Here is a 20,289-nt window from a genome sequence, read left to right as displayed (position 1 = left end):
ACAAAGAGCCAGAAATATGTGACCAATTTTCAAAGGAAAAGACAATCAGCAAATGGAAAATCTGAGATGATCCAGATGTTGAAATTATCAAAGACTTCAAAGCAGTTATTATAACCATGTTCCATGGTGGGGTGGGAGAGGAAAGGGAACTCTCTTGAAACAAATGAACGTTTTTAGCAGAGAAACTGAAACGCTAATCAAGAGCTAAATATAAATTTTATAAATGAAAAATAGAAAATCTATTTTCTATTTCTCAATAAATAAAATAAAAAATAGAAACATTTAAACAATCCAAAATGAAGGCAGAAAACAGAAAGCAAAGGAACAAAAACTGGAGGGAACAAACAGAAAACACATAACACAACGTCAGACCTAAATCCAATCATATCAGTCACTATATGGTCTAAACAAACCAATTTTAAAAAGAAACACATTGTGAGATTCCCGTTTTTTTTTTGAGATGGAGTTCACTCCGTTGCCCAGGCTGCAGTGCAGTGGTGCAATCTTGGCTCACTGCAGCCTCCGCCTCCCAGGTTCAAGCAGTTCTCCTGCCTCAGCCTCCCAAAAGCTGGGACTACAGGCGCATGCTACCATGCCTGGCTAATTTTTGTATTTTTAGTAGAGTCAGGGTTTCCCCATGTTGGCCAGGCTGGTCTCGAACTCCTGTCCTTAAGTGATCTGCCCTCCTGGGCCTCCTAAAGTGCTGGGATTACAGGTGTGAGCCACCACGCCCAGCCGAGATTGCTTTTTTTTGAGACAGTCTTGCTCTGTCGCCCAGGCTGGAGTGCAATGGCTCGATCTTGGCTCACTGCAACGTCTGCCTTCCAGGTTCAAGCCATTTTCCTGTCTCAGCCTTCCGAGTAGCTGGGATTGTGCCACCATACCCTACTAATTTTTGTATTTTTAGTAGAGACGGGGTTTCACCATGTTGGTCAGGCTGGTCTCAAACTTCTGACCCCATGATCCGCGTGCCTCGGCCTCCCAAAGTGCTGGGATTACAGGCATGAGCCACCGCATCCAGCCCGAGATTGCATTTTTAAAGATTCAACTACATGCTATCCACAAGAAATCCCTGTAAGTATGTTAACATAGAGAAGGTAGAAGTAAAAGGATGATGACTAGCATTACAGGATGATAAATAGCATCATGCAAATACTAATCAAAAGAAAGTTGAAGTGGCTATACTGCACCAGACAAAGTAATCTTCTGAACCTAGGAACAGCTCCAGAAATAAATGATAACAGCAAAAGTCAATTCACCAAGAAGACATGGCGATATTAAGTATGTACCTAATAACAGACATCAAGCAAAAACTGGAAGAATTACAGAAGAAATATGACGGGTACACTGGCTCACACCTGTAATCCCAGCACTCTGGGAGGCCGAGGTGGGAAGATCTCTTGAGCTCGGGAGGTCAAAGTAAAACTATGATCACACCACTGCATCCAACTTGAGCAACACTTTCTCAAATAAAAAACAACCACCACCACCAAAAACAAGAGGACTACAGTGGCTATATTTATAAACAATAAAATAGACTTTAAGACAAACATTTTTACTAAAGATAAAAAGAGATGTTTTATAATTAAAGAATCAATTCATCAGAAAGGCATAACAAATATACACAACAAAACCCCAGAATATTTGAAGCAAGCACAGGATTGAAGGGAGATACAGTTCTACAAACAATACTTGGAAACCTCAATATCCTACTTTCAATAATGTATGAAACATCTAGACAGAATAGCGATAAGGAAACAGGAGATTTGAACACTATAAACCAACTAGACTTAACTGACATAAAGAACATTCTACCCAAAAGGAGCAGAATACACATTCTTCTTAAAAAATATAGAAATTCTCTAGGATAGACTATATGTTAGACCACAAAACAAGTCTCAATAAACTTTAAAAGACTGAAATCATACAAAGTTATCTTCTATGATTACATGGAATAAAGGTAGAAATCCATAACAGAAGTGCCTGGCCTATAAGCAGTAATTTCATAATTAAAGTGTATATTCTTTTTTTTTTTTTTTTTGAGACGGAGTCTCGCTCTGTCGCCTAGGCTGGAGTGCAGTGGCCAGATCTCAGCTCACTGCAAGCTCCGCCTGCTGGGTTTACGCCATTCTCCTGCCTCAGCCTCCCGAGTAGCTGGGACTACAGGCGCCCGCCACCGCGCCTGGCTAGTTTTTTGTATTTTTTTAGTAGAGACGGGGTTTCACCGTGTTAGCCAGGATGGTCTCGATCTCCTGACCTCGTGATCCGCCCGCCTCGGCCTCCCAAAGTGCTGGGATTACAGGCTTGAGCCACCGCGCCCGGCCAAAGTGTATATTCTTTAGCTGGGATTACAGGTATGTACCACCAAGCCCAGCTAGTAGTTTTCCTACTTTTTGGAGAGATGGGGTTTTGCCATGTTGCCCAGGCTGGTTTTGACCGCAAGCCATCTGCCCATCTTGGCTTCCCAAAATGCTGAGATTACAGGCGTTGAGCCACCAGCCCGGGCCAAAATGTATGCTTCACTGCACAATTAAGCAAAGAAAAAAAAAAATGTTGGCCGGGCGCAGTGGCTCATGCCTGTAATCCCAGCACTTTGGGAGGCCGAGGTGGGTGGATCACCTGAAGTCAGGAGTTCAAAACCAGCCTGGACAACATGGTGAAACCCCCGTCTCTACTAAAATATAAAAATTAGCTAGGCGTGGGGGCATGTGCCTGTAATCCTAGCTACTCAGGAGGCTGAGGCAGGAAAATCACTTGAACTTGGGAGGCAGAGGTTGCAGTGAGCTGAGATCACGCCACTGCACTCCAGCCTGGGCAACAACAGTGAAACTCCGTCTTAAAAAAGAAAGAAAGAAAGAAAAAAAAAGTTACTATTCTTTGAGAACTCAAAACATTTTAGACATGTTAGAACTACATAATATACAAAAACATCAATTAAATACATAAAAAAAATATACATCAATATAGAAACGCACTATCTACAATGCAAATAACTAGCCTCACCTCAAAGCAGGAGTTCTGAGACATTCAAAATCTTAGAGCATAGTTTGTCATTGTGCATGACAGTATAACTATAAAGTAATGAGACTGTATAACAAATGCTACATCTAAAACTAATTATGTATAATCACTATATATTTATACAGATATATCCTGAGTAGGTAAAGGTTGATGAGGCATCCTAAGTCCCAGGAATAAACAGAAGTTTATTAACATTTCACACAAATAAAAAACAAATTTACCAAGAGGGAGAAACTAAAATGGAATACAAATAGAAATAAATGAACCTAACTGTATTTCAAGTGAATACTGTAACTACACTGAAAGGGCATGGACCTAACTCAAATTTTCAAGTTATTTTACTCCCAGTCCAAGGAAAAAAAGAACTATAAACAAGGATTGAACTTGATACAGTTTTGTTTTTCACAATGATACGAATTAGCAGTTCCAAAACTGTGTGTATTCTTGGGTTGAACATCTAAGTAAATATGCTGTGGAAATCAGGAGCCAGGTTTTTACTAGGGAAGAGTTATAAAAACGACAAAAGAATGTTAGAAAGAAGCATGTAAAGCTGTAATTAGATATATTAGTATGAAATCCACTGTGTTTTCTCTTTTTTTTGAGACAGAGTCTTGCTCTGTTGTCCAAGCTGCAGTGCAGTGGCACGATCTTGGCTCACTACAACCTCCACCTCCTGGGTTCAAATGATTCTCCTGCCTCAGCCTCCCAAGTAGCTGGGATTACAGACATGCACCACCACACCCAGCTAATTTTAATATTTTTAGTAGAGACGAGGTTTCACCATGTTGGCCAGGCTGGTCTTGAACTCTCACCTCAAGTGATCTGCCCACCTCGGCCTCCCAAAGTGCTGGGATTACAGGCGTGAGGCATGACGTCCAGTCATAATTTTTGTATTTTTAGTAGAGACAGGGTTTCACCATGTTGGCCAGGCTGGTCTCAAACTCCAAGTGATTCAACCCCAAGTGATCTTGGCTTCCCAAAGTGCTGGGATTAAAGGCATAAGCCACCACGCCGAAATCCACTGTTCTTAATATATAAACATATGTAGATATGTGTTATACATGTGTGTGTGTGCGCGTGTCCTAGCTCTTACAACTGAGAGAACCTAGAGGCAATGACACTTCAGTAGTACCGAGCACATCACTTAGAGTCTAGATCATGGATTTAAAATATTCTTCTCCATTAAAAGAAACCAAAGATCCCTGGCTGAGTTCAGGTCATGGACAAGTAAAATATTAGATGAGTTTGGGATATTTGTTATGGCAGAAAGCAAGTAAGTGTTCAAATAATGAAGGCATGTCAAAATATTACAGGGGTCAGCTTGGAGGGGGTCCCTCTAACTAACATAGCACAATTTGAGCCTCAAAATACATAACAAGGCCAGGCACAGTGGCTCTCACCTGTAATCCCAGCACTTTGGGAGACCGAGGTCGGTGGATCACCTCAGAAGTTTGAGACCAGCCTGGCCAATGTGGTGAAACCTCGTCTCTACCAAAAATACAAACATTAGCTGGGCGTGGTGGTGGGCACCTGTAATGCCAGCTACTTGGGAGGCTGAGGCAGAAGAATTGCTTGAACCTGGTAGGCGGAGGTAGCAGTGAGCTGAGATCGCGCCACTGCACTCCAGCCTGGGCAATAAGAGTGAAACTCCATCTCAAAAAAAAAAAAAAAAAAAATTACATAAACTCAAATTTTCCCATAAAATGCTTATCATTTGCATTAGGAAAAACAGTTAACTTTACAGTGAAGAAACTTGGCAGTCGCCCTATGTGATCAAAGTTAACATCCACAACAATGGGAAAACAGACATTTTGTGACTCCTGATATGCTGCACTAAGGACACAATTTACTTCTGTAATATTCCTGTGTAATAATGAGGAATCTAAACATTCAAATTTATAGACGTGTATAAAATAATTGGCCTGTCCTCAAAATGCCAACATCATGAGAAGACAAAAAAGTCTCAGGAACTGTTCCAGAGCAAAGCAAACTAAGGGGACATAACTAAACAATGCATGATCCTGGATAACTCTGACTATTAATGGAGACAATAGTGAATTGTGAATAAGGCCTGTATAGGTAGATATTAGTATTATGTCAATACCCACCTTCCTGATTTTGATAATTATATTGTGCTTATGAAAGATAACGTCCTTCCAGCCTGGGCAACATGGTAAAACTCTGTCTCTACAAAAAATAAAAAATTAGCCAGGCACGGTGGCATGCACCTGTAGTACCAGCTACTCAGGAGGCTGAGGTGGGAGGATCACCTGAGCTCAGGGAGGTCGAGGCTGCAGTGAGCTGTGATCGTACCACTGCATTCCAGCCTGGACGACAGAGCGAGACTCTGTCTCAAAAAAAAAGAAAAGAAAGAAATAAAGAGAGAAAGAAAGAGAGAGAGAAAGAAAGAAAAAAGGAAGGAAGGAAGGAAGGAAGGAACAGATAAAGTAGCCACTAAAGGCCGGGCGCGGTGGCTCAAGCCTGTAATCCCAGCACTTTGGGAGGCCGAGACGGGCGGATCACGAGGTCAGGAGATCGAGACCATCCTGGCTAACACGGTGAAACCCCGTCTCTACTAAAAAAAAATACAAAAAACTAGCCGGGCGCGGTGGCGGGCGCCTGTAGTCCCAGCTACCCGGAGGCTGAGGCAGGAGAATGGCGTAAACCCGGGAGGCGGAGCTTGCAGTGAGCTGAGATCCGGCCACTGCATTCCAGCCTGGGCGACAGCGCGAGACTCTGTCTCAAAAAAAAAAAAAAAGAAAAAAGAAAATAGCCACTAAAGTATTTAGAGGTAAGAAGGGTTCCTGCCAGAAATATAATCAAACAGTTCCACAGAGAAAAATCTACAGTGTCCAATCATATTCAATCCAAACACTGCCCCAACACATTATCATCAAACTGTCAAAAAAAAAAAAAAAAAAAAAAAAAAAAAAAAATCAGAGACAAAGAGAAGATCCTGAAAGCAGCAAGAGAAAAGAAGCAAACAACATATAAGGGACTTCCAATATGGCTAGCAGCAGATATATCAGCAGAAACCTTCACGCCCAGAGACAGTGGGATGATAGGTTCAAAGTGCCGAATGGAAAAAAAAAATGGCAACCAAGAATACCATATCAAGCAAAGCTGTTCTTCAGAATGAAGGAAAGATAAAAGGGTTTCCCATACAAAAGCTGAGTGAGTTCTTCATTACCAGACCTGTCTTACAAGAAATGCTAAAGGTAATTCTTTAAGCTGAAAGAAAGGATGTTAATGAGAAACACAAAACATCTCAAAGTATAAAACTGACTGGTGAAAGTAAATAGAGTAAAATTCAGAATACAGATGGTCTCTGAAGTATAGGGTATATTTGACTTTGGAAATAAAGAGGTCAATTACCTGGGGTAAAGGTGGGATGGAGAGGAAGATGAGGGAGATGACAATAATGTTTCATAGGACTGTTACAAAGACTTAATGAGGTAATATTTCTCAAACAATGAGAACGGTGCCTGTCACAAAGAAAACAACACACAAATGTACACTGAATTAGAAGAAGTAACTCTCAAAGATCACAGAACTAAACAGTGTAACAGGGATTCAAACCAACACTGACTCCAAAGTTCACGTTCTTAACCAGTAGGACTATTCTGCCTCCTGGCTTTAGGAGTTACTTGAAAAAATGTTTAATACGAATCTGGATTTTTCACCTACCCTCCCAGAGTGAAACCGCATTATCAACCCATCTGAGAGGTCTTAAGACTCCATAAGATTTCAAAGATGTGAACCCATGCTTAGGATGGCACAGCAAGTTGGTCCTTTTTTTCCCCCCCCTCTGCGTCCTGGTGCCTGAGGTTAGAAATGGCAGACAGGAAGCCACCAGCACCAAAGACATGATGTCCAGGGAACTGGAGCGCTTTCCCTCTGCCTCCAGACATGATAGGGAACGTACATACCTGGTCCCTGCCAAGAAAGGGAGGGTGGCATTGACCTTTAGTTGTTCAAACAACAAAATAATTCCTAGGCAGCATACATCAATTATCAGAAGCATATTGCTGCCTGTCCTGAGACCACAGCCAAGGGAAGGGCTGTTTCCTAAGAAATACACTAGGAGTACAAAGGACTCTTTCTTCAAGGTGGTCTCCCTCTTCAACCTGAAGTTTCCTTTGCTTGAAAAATTCTAATGTTAAAAGTCTGGCAAAAATGTGTATAAACATACTTTAAGTTGCACTCATTTGTCAAGTCCTTCTCCTTCAATGGGTTTTTGCAGTCAAAGCCCTCTTGCTTTAAAGAATGGACAAGAATCAAAAAGTAGGTTCAACAGGACCATAAGACATATTGGTATGTTAGCTTGTGCAAGATTTTGCTATGAAATCAATAAAGCAGAACTGAGACTAAAAATGTTAAATTCTATCCAGTTATAAAGAAAAATATTTTGACGCAAACAGAGAAAAACTACTAGAAACTATTCTCTTGGGGTTAGATTCATGGGTTAAGACAGAAATATCTCAGATGTCACTTAATCCTCTTCTGTTTTGTTTTTCAAGATAAGGTCTCATTCTATCACCCAGGCTGGAGTGCAGTGGCACCACCAGAGCTCAGTGCAGCCTCAAACTCCTCGGCTCAAGTGACCCTCCTACCTCAGGATCCCAAAGTGCTGGGATTACAGGTGTGAGCCACTGTGCCTGGCCATTTACTATTTTTAAATTTTATCTATGACTACCATCACTACAAAATTCTAAGCTTTATTTTTAGCTTACTTAAGTGCAATGTTCAGAAAGAATAAGAAGTACTATATTCTTGCAAACTATGCTCATAAAAGCTTTGAGAAACTTGCCCATTACTAGCTGGGTATTCCTTTTGCTCTAATACTGTATTTCCTCAAATTAAGTCCTGAGATATAAATCTCTCAAATCAATTGACAAAATTGATATTGTCAGTATCAACCCTATGAATTCCATTTTTTTTTTTTTTTTTGAGACAGAGTCTCGTTCTGTCACCCAGGCTGGAGTGCAGTGGCGCAATCTCAGCTCACTGGAAGCTCTGCCTCCCGGGTTCACACCATTCTCCTGCCTCAGCCTCCCGAGTAGCTGGGACTACAGATGCCCGTGTCCACGCCCAGCTAATTTTTTGTATTTTTAGTAGAGAAGGGGTTTCACTGTGTTAGCCAGGATCCTGGTCTCGATCTCCTGACCTCGTGATCCGCCCACCTTGGCCTCCCAAAGGTGGATTCCCATTTGTAAATCCCAAAATGCTGGGATTACAAGCGTGAGCCACCGTGCCCAGCCTTCTTCTTTTTCTTTTTTTTGAGATGGAGTCTCACTCTGTTGCCAGGCTGGAGTGCGGTGGTGTTATCCCCGCTCACTGCAACCTCCACCTCCCGAGTTCAAGCAATTCTCCTGCCTCAGCCTCCCAAGTAGCTGGGATTACAGGTACGCACCACCACGCCCGGCTAATTTTTGTATTTTTAGTAGAGATGAGGTTTCACCTTTTTGGCCACGATCTCTTGACCTCATGATCCGCCTGTCTCAGCCTCCCAAAGTGCTGGGATTACAGGCGTGAGACACTGCACATAGCCCCAACCATATGAATTCTTAACTTTTTTTATTATTATTTCTAATAAATTTACTCTGACATTCTTTTGAGGAACACATGGAGAACTGACAATTGGTTATGTTAGTTTACATGTTCCCTTGTTCTTATTACATCAGATGTATCTATAAGAAGGGTTCGCTCAGCAGCCCTGGCGGGGGGAAGCATTCACATTCTTTAGGGCGACCCATGGTAAGGAGAGGGAGGATTAGAGAACATTTACTGACCATATGGAAGTTTTGGATGTTATAAAGTCAGAGATTCAGACCAGCTGAATCAAATTAAAATGTTTTAGATAATGGGAGGCAGGACAGAGAGGCATTCAAACTAGCATGTGGCGTTTCCTTCTTTTTCTTCTTCTTTTGAGACGGAGTCCCACTCTGTCGCCCAGGCTGGAGTGCAGTGGCGCAATCTTGGCTCACTGCAACCTCCGCCTCCCGGGTTCAAGAGATTCTCCTGCCTCAGCCTCCCAAGTAGCTGGGATTACCGGCGAGCACCACCACACCCAGTTAATTTTTGTATTTTTAGTAGAGACAGGGTTTCACCATGTTGGTCAGGCTGGTATCAAACTCCTGACCTCTGATCCGCCAGCCTCGGCCTTCCAAAGTGTTGGGATTACAGGCGTGAGCCACTGCCTCCATGTGGCATTTCCTATGGAAGGCAAGATGGTTGGATCAGGAAAAGCTGAGGTTACAGTCTGGACACTGTAAAGGTTTGATTCCAATATGTTTTCCTAAATATCTTTTTAGTTCATCAGATGGAGCAAACGTCCATGTGCATCCTTCCCATGTACATTTGTAGAGTTTTTCTGTGTGTGGTCTTCTGTGTGCTTTCAAGTGGGAGCTTTCAGTGTACATTTTATTGCATCCATTGTAATCACATCTGCGTATCCTCCACTTCCTTTGCGTATCCAGGGATTCCACAGGTACAGGTCTCTTCCCAGGTTGCACGATGACCAAAGGGTGATTTTCTTGCGACAATGCTTACAGGGGGACACTGAGTTCATTAAGGGGGGTTGACATTTCTTCAGGATAATCTGTTCTCTGTGGTTCGATCCCAGGTTCTATTTTAATTTTTTTTCTGTGATACAGGATTTTCTTATGATTCAATTACAGGTAGGCTACTACTGGAATTTTCCGTCTCCTCCATAGAAGACCTCTTTCGGCTGGGCACGGTGGCTCAAGCCTGTAATCCTAGCACTTTGGGAGGCCGAGACGGGCGGATCACGAGGTCAGGAGATCGAGACCTTCATGGCTAACACAGTGAAACCCTGCCTCTACTAAAAAACATAAAAAACTAGCCGCACGAGGTGGCGGGCGCCTGTAGTCCCAGCTACTTGGGAGGCTGAGGCAGGAGAATGGCGTGAACCCGGGAGGCGGAGCTTGCAGTGGGCTGAGATCCGGCCACTGCACTCCAGCCTGGGCAACAGAGCAAGACTCCGTCTCAAAAAAAAAAAAAGACCTCTTCCTACTCCTCCTCAAGGAGATCATGAGGCCACGAAAGGCTGCTGGAGGTGACTCGTGTACATAAAGGGGATGGGCTGCACCACCACGGGCTGGATGACCAGCAGGATCCTGGGCTCCATATTCTGTGCCACGAGAGGGTAGCTGCCATCACCCGCAGCATGGACAGTGGCATGTCGAAGGGTTGCCAGTCTGGAGAAGGGGGTGAGTATTTTTTCATCGGTGGGCTGGAAGAAGGCATGCTCAACCCAGGCGACGCTCCCTGGTGTGAGGATGGGAATCATCGGTGGGCTGGAAGAAGGCATGCTCAACCCAGGCGACGCTCCCTGGTGTGAGGATGGGAACTTCAGAGAGGAGTGCGAATTCCCAGCCAAAAGAAGTGAACCCCACTTGCTCACAGTGAGGTCCACTGATTCCATCTGTATTCCGTGCGACAGGCCTTCGAGGGTCTGAAAGAACTTATCAGGCAATTGTGTGGAGTAGATGACCCCATACTTTTGGGCTTTATGAATTCCATGTAATTAGATGAGTAAGACACTGGACAGGGTCCATGGGCCTCTTAAGAGGAACTGGGTCAAACATGAGCATTCTTTTAAACCTTCTAGGGTGCCCTGGTGTTTGGCTTTGAGAGGTGCAGCCAGGGACGCCGCCGACAAGAAATAAAGGCCCAGATCCGGGCTGCCTGGAGCCCCCCAAGCGCAGTAATGTCACGGCTCCAGTCCAGGTGGCTTTGGTGGCAGCGGTAGGGGACAAGGACGGGCAGGTGTGCAGCGGGCGCTCTCCCTGCGCTCCGGCTTGGGCCTGGCTACCCGCGGCTCCCCTCTGGCTCCTTTCACCAACTCCAGGCAGTCACGTGATGCCAGCGCTGCTCACCCTGCAAGCCTCGCTGCTCACTCTGCAAGTCTCCCGGGGATGGAGGGGTAAGTAGAGGCTGGGATCCAGGGTAGGAGGGTCAGGGTTGAATTCTTTAGATAGATAGCAAGGAGCTGGGTGCAGTGGCTCATGCCTGCAATCACACCACTTTGGGAGGCCGAGGCGGACGGATTACCTGATGTCAGGAGTTTGACACCAGCCTGGCCAACATGGTGAATCCCATCTCTACTGAAAATACAAAAATTAGCCGGGCTGGTGGCGGGTGCCTGTAATCCCAGCTACTTGGGAGGCTAAGGCAGGAGAATCGCTCAAACACAGGAGGCGAAGGTTACAGTGAGCCAAGATTGCACCACTGCACTCCAGCCTGGGCAATAAAAGCGAAACTCTGTCTCAAAAGAGGAAAAAAAAGAAAAGGATAGCAAGGTCAAAAAAATACTGAGAATCCATCCTATAATGAAAAGCTAACAATGACGTTCCTGTTACATTCCCAAACCAGAACACCGGTAAAAGCCACTCTAGTCATAGCTGTGATAACCTCAATAAGCACTTTACATTTCTCTGAACATGTACGCCCAATATCCACCCCCAACACACACACACACCTTGAGTCTGAAAGGGTACACACAAAAATGTTTACGTTAGGAGGAAGGATAAATGTGGTTTATTTTTTCTTACACTTTTTACACCTTTTTTATTTTTTATTTTTTTTGGAGACAGGGGGACTTCTGTTGCCTAGGCTGGAATTCAGTGGCACCATCAGGGCTCACTGCAGTCTCAAGTGATAGTCCTATCCAAGTAGCTGGGACTACAGGTGCATGCCACCATGCCCAGCAAATTTTTTTTTTTTTTTTTTTTTTTTTAGTAGAGATGTGGTTTTGCTATGTTGTCCAGGCTGGTAAATATACTTTTTGATATTTCTGATTTTTTTTCACAAAAAGTTTCTAAAAGTGGCCGTTATGTCACCCAGGCTGGAGTGCAGTGGTGCCATCTCGGCTCACTGCAACCTCTGCCTCCTGGGTTCAAGTGACTCTCCTGCCTCAGCCTCCTCAGTAGCTGGGACTACAGGTGCCCACCACCACACCTGGCGAATTTTTGTATTTTCAGTAGAGACAGGGTTTCACTATTTTGGCCAGGCTGGTCTTGAACTCCTGATCTCATGATCTGCTCGCCTCAGCCTCCCAAAGTGCTGGGATTACAGGAGTGAGCCATCGTGCCCGGCCCTGTTGAGAGCTTTAAAAATGACTATAAGGCTCTGTCTGCCCCGCCTCCCGCTCCCGTCCCCTCACAAAAAAAAAAAAAGAGTAAATGCAAAGACGAATAATGATCATTAATCATCATTATTCATTAAAATTTTATAATATTTCCCTGAGATTCTGCTGCAACAATAACCTGCCAATGCATTTTATACTTCCTACTTATTATTAAATCAGAACTATTTCTTGGTGGAAACTGAATTTTATTCTATTAATACATCTTAATTTTCTTTATTCTCTCTTAATGTTTTATCTGAAAACTTCTTTCCTCCCTCTTCCAGCAATTGTGAAACTTCCTACGGATAAGACTTTTAGTATTCATCCTTGTCCCCACTGAAAAACCTGTCTTTACCACTGAAGCATAAGTTCTGTTCCTACTCATTATTCCCTTCTTAAAATGCTTAAGGATTGCTTGTTATAGAAAAAAGGTTATTATTATTTTTTTTTTGAGACGGAGTCTTACTCTGTCACCCGGGCTGGGGTGCAGTGGCCGGATCTCAGCTCACTGCAAGCTCCGCCTCCCGGGTTCACGCCATTCTCCTGCCTCAGCCTCCCAAGTAGCTGGGACTACAGGCGCCCGCCACCTCGCCCGGCTAGTTTTTTTTTTTTGTATTTTTTAGTAGAGACGGGGTTTCACAGTGTTAGCCAGGATGGTCTCGATCTCCTGACCTCGTGATCCGCCCGTCTTGGCCTCCCAAAGTGCTGGGATTACAGGCTTGAGCCACCACGCCCGGCGTGCTTGTCTTATGCAGGGTATATCATAAGTTCTAGTCAGCAAATTTAATATTAAAATACAAAAAACAAAAATACAAACACCCACAATAACCTACTCCTACCCTACAACTGATATAATGCAGAAAGATGGTCTCCTTGCTTCCAAGACTATTACATGTCATTTCACTCAATAACAGATAAGCAATTCTTCCCATTCTCAGAGCTCTTGTTACAGATTAAGTGTCTCACTCAATGTTCATTCCAGAAGTACTGGGTATCATTTCATTGTTTCTAAAGTTCCTTTTCACTGTGTCCCACTTGTTATATGTTGTGGCACATCTCAACTTTCAACTTCAAAATTATGAGAATTTAAAGAGAATATGAACTAGTCTGATTCATTTAGGAAGAGCATCTCTGTGACATGATGCAGCCATCACAAACCCAGAGCAGTGAAAGCCAGGGTCTGTTCAACAGGCCCTATGTGTTAATGTTTAGCAATACAACAATGATCAAAGCCTTAAAAGCTCTTGAATCACCATCAAGTTTAAATGATTATCCAGGTAACTGCCCAATACAAAAATGGGTGACTATCAGAAAAAGCACAAGCTATGATAACGAAACTCTGTATTACAGGACCACTGTAGGTTCCCCCTCATCCACTTCTAAGTAAGATACTTTAGGAAGCAAGAACGTCTCTGCTGCCTTTATCAACTATAAAACCAGAAGGTGACCCCAAATGACCATATGCTGATATTCTAAGTGCAGAGAGAACACTTTCATGTAATCTCCTTCAACTTACCCCTTGGAACAAGCACCACTTTATAACTGAGATAGATTTTCCAATACTCCACTAAGTGATTGAAGAGCACAGGCCTAGAAAATTTTTATTAATCTTTCTACAGATTAAACAATGCCTTCCTTTCTTGTACCTCAAGGAGCTCAAGGAAACTTCTTTCCCCACACAGTTCAACTGCTAAATTCAAGTCAAGTTTGAATGGAGTTTTAAGCTGAAAACATTCAGCCTGGGATAAAAGGCAAAGATAACGAGAAAGAATACAACCAAGTAAAGGGGCACAAGGATTATGCCTTTTTTCTACTTGATCCAGTTAGATAACTGTGTTTACTGTCATGAAGGAAAACACTCACACACACTTTTTTTTTTTTTTTTTTTGAGACAGAGTCTCACTCTGTTGCCCAGGCTGGAGTGCAATGGCACAATCTCAGCTCACTGCAAGCTCCGCCTTCCAGATTCAAGTGATTCTCATGCCTTAGCCTCCTTAGTAGCTGGGATTACAGGCATGTGCCTCCACATCCAGCTAATTTTTGTATTTTTAACAGAGATGGGTTTCGCCATGTTGGCCAGTCTGGTCTCAAACTCCTGGCCTCCAGTGATCCGCCTGTTTCTGCCTCCCAGAGTGCTGGAATTACAAGCATGAACCACCACACCCGGCCTCACATACACTTCTACTGCAAGGAAAGAAAAGCCAACCAAAAACCCCCACTATCTGTGGAGAGAATACTGAACCAGACAACAGAGACAAAGCTTACAGTTTTGGCTACTCTTTTTTCTCTTTCAGATCAAAATCAGAACTGAGGCCCTGTGCTTCAGTTTCCTCCACTATAAGATGTCAATATTAATATCAGTCTTCATCAAAGTCAGTGGGTCTTTTTAAGAATCAAAAAAATGTGGCCGGGAGTGGTAGCTCACACCTATAATCCCAGCACTTTGGGAGGCTGAGGCAGGTGGATCATGTGAGGTGAGGAGTTCGAAACCAGCCTGGCCAACATGGTGAAACCCCATCTCTACTAAAAAGGCAAAAAATTAGCTGGTCATGGTGGCACACGCCTGTAATCCCACCTACTTGGGCAGCTGAGAGAGAAGAATCACTTAAACCCAGGAGGCAGAGGTTGCAGCAAGCCAAGATTGTGCGACTGCATTCCAGCTTGGGTGACAGAGAGAGATCCATCTCAAAAAAGAAAAGAAAAATCAAGAAAATGTATATGAAGATTCTTCAAAAATAAAAATGTACAATAAAATCTATCATTAACAGCCAGGCATGGTGGCTCATGTCTATAATCCTGGCACTTTGGGAGGTTGAGGTGGACGGATCATTTGAGGTCAGGCGTTCTAGACCAGCCTGACCAACAAGGCGAAACCCCATCTCTACTAAAAATACAAAAAAGATTAGCTGGGCGTGGTGGCATGCACCTGTAGTCCCAGCTACTTGGGAGGCTGAGGTAGGAAAATCGCTTGAACCCAGGAGGCAGCGGTTGCAGTAGGCCAAGATCACGCCACTGCACTCCAACCCATGTGACAGGGCGAGACTCCATTTCAAAAAAAAGTGTCGTTAACAATCACAGTTCTTTTCATGTCTATTAATTGTACTTGTGAAACTTAAACAAATGAAAAGCTATTAATAACTTCAATAAGATACACTCGTATGAATTCAACTGGTTTTTTTTCTTTTTGAGACAGGGTCTCTGTTGCCTAGGGTGGAATGCAGTAGTACGATCTTGGTGGCTCACTGCAACCACGACCTCCAGGCTCGAGCGATCCTCCCACCTCAGCCCCCCAAGTAGCTGAGACTACAGGTGCACACCACCACACCCAGTTTTTTTGTACAGGCAGGGTTTCGCCATCTTGCCCAGGCTGGTCTTGAACTCCTGAGCTCAAGCAATCTGCTTACCTTGGCCTCTCAAAGTGCTAGGATTACAGGTGTGAGCCACAGTACCTGGCCTCAACTGGTATTTTATTATGTACCCATTGCTTATTAAATCACTGTTGAGATACTCACATACAAGTTCAAGTATGTCTCTAGGTGTATTCAGGGTACATTTGTTGTGAAAATAACAAGAGTTGGGAACGGAGACTTTTTTAAGTAAAAATAGGACGAAAGTTGTGAAATATATCTGTATTACTAAACATCTCATAATACAAAGCATGTATTATAAAGGCATAAACATGTTATAAAGTTTAAATTGTACGCTAAAGTTATAAAAACTTGAGAAATTCTCCCCCAGATACAATGCACACACGTGTGTGTGTGTAATTTTTTTGAGATGGAACCTTGCCAGGTTGGACTCAAGCACTCCTCCCGCCTCAGCCTCCAGAGTAGCTGAGACTACAGGTGTACAACAACACACCTGGGCTCTAATTTTTATATGGTGAAATGTGGTTTCAAATAAAAAGATAAAGGATGAATAATTTTTTTTTTTTTGAGACAGAGTCTCGCTCTGTCGCCCAGGCTGGACTGCAGTGGCCGGGTCTCAGCTCACTGCAAGCTCCGCCTCCTGGGTTTATGCCATTCTCCTGCCTCAGCCTCCCAAGAAGCTGGGACTACAGGCGCCCGCCACCTCGCCCGGCTAGTTTTTTTGTATTTTTTAGTAGAGACGGGGTTTCACCATGTTAGCCAGGATGGTCTCGATCTCCTGACCTCGTGACCCGCCTGCCTCAGCCTCCCGAAGTGCTGGGATTACAGGCTTGAGCCACCGCACCCAGCCAAGGATGAGTAAGTCTGACCCCTGAAATGAAATTAGTCTTTAGTATTTTATTTACTTTTGTTTTTTTTTTGAAACAGGGTCTTACCATCACCTAGGCTGAAATGCAGTGGCTCAATTACAGCTCACTGCAGCCTCGACAAGTATTCTAAAAATCAGTACCAGCAATAACTCGTCCTCAGAATCTTCTCCTCCTCCTCCTCCAACATCCTCTAAAATATCTGCTTAAAATAAAGCAACCCAGCCAGGCGCGGTGGCTCACACCTGTAATCCCAGCACTTTGGGAGGCTGAGGCAGGTGGATCACTTGAGGTCAGGAGTTCAAGACCAGCCTGGCTAATGGTGAAACCCCGTCTCTACTAAAAATATGAAAAAATAGCCAGGTGTGGTGGCACACGCCTGTAATCCCAGCTACTTGGGAGGCCGAGGCAGGAGAATCACTTGAACCCAGGAAGCAGAGGTTGCAGTGAGCCAAGAGAGCGCCACAGAACTCCAGCCTGGGAGACAGAGCAAGACTCTGTCTCAAAAAAGAAAAAAAATTAAAAATTTAAAAAAATAACCCAAGGGGCTGGGCACACATGGTGGCTCATGCCTGTAATCCCAGCACTTTGGGAGACTAAGACAAGAGGATCACCTGAGCCCAGGAGTTTGAAACCAACCTGGGCATGGTGAGACCCCCATTTCTACAAAAAATAAAAAAATTAACCAGGCATAGTGGCATGTGCCTATAGTCCCAGCCACTCAGAAGGCTAAGGTGAGAAGATGACTTGAGCCCAGGAGGTCAAGGTTGCAGTCAGTTGTGGTTGTGCCACTGCACTCCAGCCTGGAAGATAGAGGGGGATCCCATCTCAAAAAAAAAAAAAAAAAAAAAAAAATTCAGAGAATTCTTAAAAGTCGTTGTCATTATTTCCTATTTATACAGTACTCAGTATAGGCTGCACATGAAGCCTGAATTTCTGCTTCATTCAACATAAGTACAGATCAGCCCAAGGGCAACCTAATTCCACTGGGCTGAATAGGCTATACATGCAATTAACCCTCTGTTCACCTCCAAAGCAAGTCAGGTCACCACTAGGTTTGCTAAGGATGACAGAATAAAACACACAAACACAAAATAAGTAGGAAGCTGTTAACAAGCAAATTAGATCACTGCCTCCTTTCACCAGGCAAATAAGAATCTGAGTTAATTACTGTGAAGAGTGTCTCTAAAGATAATAGGCTTCTGTACAACTAAGGAACCAGTCAGTAATAAAATAATTTCACCCAAAACCCAAATGAAATAATTAAAGCCAAGTAGTAAACTTTTCATTCTCCAAATGATAAAAGAGCCACAACTGTCTATTCATTATTTCACTTATTTACTCAAGCAACTACTATTTATTGCAGATGTACTAGGCACTATACCAGATATATTAAAGGCACTATACCAGGGATATATTAAAGAACAAATTAGACAAAATCCTTGCCCTCACAGTGCTTACAATATTCTGGGAGAAGATGGGAAAGCATACAAGTAAACAAATAATTTCTAAAAGCAATTTTTTAAAGCAAATGGGAGGGGCATGCTAGTTTTAAGAACTATAACAAAAAACACTACTTTTTTTTTTTTTTTTTTGAGATAGAGTCTTGCTCTGTCACCCAGACTGGAGTGCAGTGGCATGATCTCGGCTCTGCAACCTCTGTCTCCTGGGTTCAAGTGATTCTCCTGCCTCAGCCTCCTGAGTAGCTGGGATCACAGGCATGCACCACCATGCCCGACTAATTTTTCTATTTTTAGTAGAGATGGGGTTTCACCGTGTTAGCCAGGCTGGTCTTGAACTCCTGACCTCAGGTCATCCACCCGCCTCAGCCTCCCAAAGTGCTGGGATTACAGGCGTGAGCCACCATGCCCAGCCAGCACCACACATTTAGATTCCAAGTAAAGGGAACAGCATGAAAGCCCTAAAATGGGAAGAAGCTATGCGTGAGTCACCAGATGTAAAGACTGTATCGGCATCCCACTTGTTTCATCTGAATCTAATCCATTCTTCATAAGCAACAGTCAGATTTTTAAAACAACAGCAGAGCAGACACCAGACATTACCTACCAGGTCCTTCTTAGCATGCCATCTATTCTGGTTCCTACTTCACAAGCCACAGCCAAACCATCAAATACATCTCATCCACTGGCCCCTTTTCCATGAAGTACTTCCTGTCTGAATTTCCTATGGCTAAACATAATACAAGTCTGCTCCAAATGGAGGCAAAGAGATGTAATATTTTATGCCCACGAGAGAAAGGAGAAAAGTAATGTCAGGTGAGGGATAGGGAGAATAGGCCTAATAGTGCTAAGTTGCATTTCCAGCTTCAAATGGGCTAAGAGGTAAGGTTCACATCATAAACAAACAACTTCACTTACAGTACATCAAGTAGCCAAAAGCTGTCTGGCTGCAGTAGCTCATGCCTGTGATCCTAACACTTTGGGAGGCCCAGGCAGGGCAGATCACTTGAAGTTAGGACCTCAAGATCAGCCTGGGCAACAAAGCAAGATACCATCTATACAAAAAAATTTAGAAATTTTAGAAAAAAGCCAGGTGCAGTGGTATGCGCCTATAATCCTAGCTACCCTAGAGGCTGACTGAGGCAGGAGGATTGCTTGACCGCCCAGGAGTTTGAGACTGCAGTGAACTTTGATCACACCACTGTACTCCACTAGGTAACAGAGTGAGACCCTCTCTTTAAAAAAAAGATTTTCCCTAGGATCTTACCATATGACTTTAAAAACTGGTTCCAAAGAACCCAAGAGAACAAAAGAAACACTTGCTTCAGAGATCCATAAACATAACTGAGATTACTCTGTAAAACACATTTTTGCTATTTTTAAGAACTACAATAAAAAGTTCCACAAATGTTAAGTTTCTAATATGAAGACCATCATGAGACACGTTAGCTTATGCCACCGGGTCAAAATGATTGTAAAGGCACTGGAATGAAGTTTCTCTTGTCATCTTTACGCATTATGAAATTTAGGAAACTTCCTGCAAATGTGTTACTGACTGGGAAAACCACAGGTCTGCACGGTGTCTTTTGTTAAGAAAGACATGTATACATCCAGTCGTGTAAAACTGTACAAGTGAGCCCATTAACACAGTACATGGATGTCTAGGTTCCACTAAATGTCACAGCAAGCTCAGATGCATCTGCTAAGTATATGCTCTCATCAACATAAAGTAAATAAACAATACTCAAGAGAAAATATAACTTAAGTCATAACACTGCTTGACATGATGTGTTTAACTTCTGAGTACAGCTGATGATGCTGGTGATTCAAACTTAAAATCTCCTACAGAACTTTATGACACTCTAAATCAGGTTTAAAAATTTTTTTGTGTACCAGGACTTTACTGATTCCATACCATCAAAATAAAATATAAAGAAATCAAATAGTGAGGCTGATATGTTAGTGTTCAATGTCAGATTTTAAAAAAAGATTCCATGCTAACGTCTGAATCTACTGATTTCATCTACCATACTTAAAAACGAAAGCTGGGAAGTCAATTGACTTGTTTAAGGTCATAAAGAAATGGAAGATGAGTGGAACTAGCATTCAAGGGTTCTTCTGACTCCCAGATCTTTTCATTGTACTATATGGTCTGATTTAACAAAGCTCCTGTTCTAGAACTAAGAAAGCCTTCTATTAAGGGCATATTATTTTCTTTCCAATGCCATTAAAAAGTCAAAGATGGGCTGGGCACGGTGGCTCAAGCCTGTAATCCCAGCACTTTGGGAGGCCGAGGCAGGCAGATCACGAGGTCAGGAGATCGAGACCATCCTGGCTAACCCGGTGAAACCCCGTCTCTACTAAAAAATACAAAAAAAAAAAACTAGCCGGGCGAGGTGGCAGGCGCCTGTAGTCCCAGCTAC

The 20,289-nt window shown here is 43.2% G+C and overlaps 1 protein-coding gene and 1 non-coding gene across 2 annotated transcripts in view; both read right to left on the bottom strand.

Moving 5' to 3' along the window:
- The window catches only part of UBTD2 (ubiquitin domain containing 2), a 75,481-nt gene that overhangs the window by 38,688 nt on the left and 16,504 nt on the right, over positions 1-20,289 (bottom strand). The window lies entirely within an intron of this gene.
- LOC115896685 lies at positions 6,830-6,974 on the bottom strand. Its single transcript, XR_004056589.1, has one exon. It is a non-coding gene; the product is annotated as a small nucleolar RNA SNORA57 (small nucleolar RNA).

This window comes from Rhinopithecus roxellana, chromosome 3 (assembly GCF_007565055.1).
Source record: "Rhinopithecus roxellana isolate Shanxi Qingling chromosome 3, ASM756505v1, whole genome shotgun sequence".
NCBI lineage: Eukaryota > Metazoa > Chordata > Mammalia > Primates > Cercopithecidae > Rhinopithecus > Rhinopithecus roxellana.
Note: the sequence above shows the minus strand (reverse complement) of the source record. Positions and strands in the feature narration are given on the sequence as shown.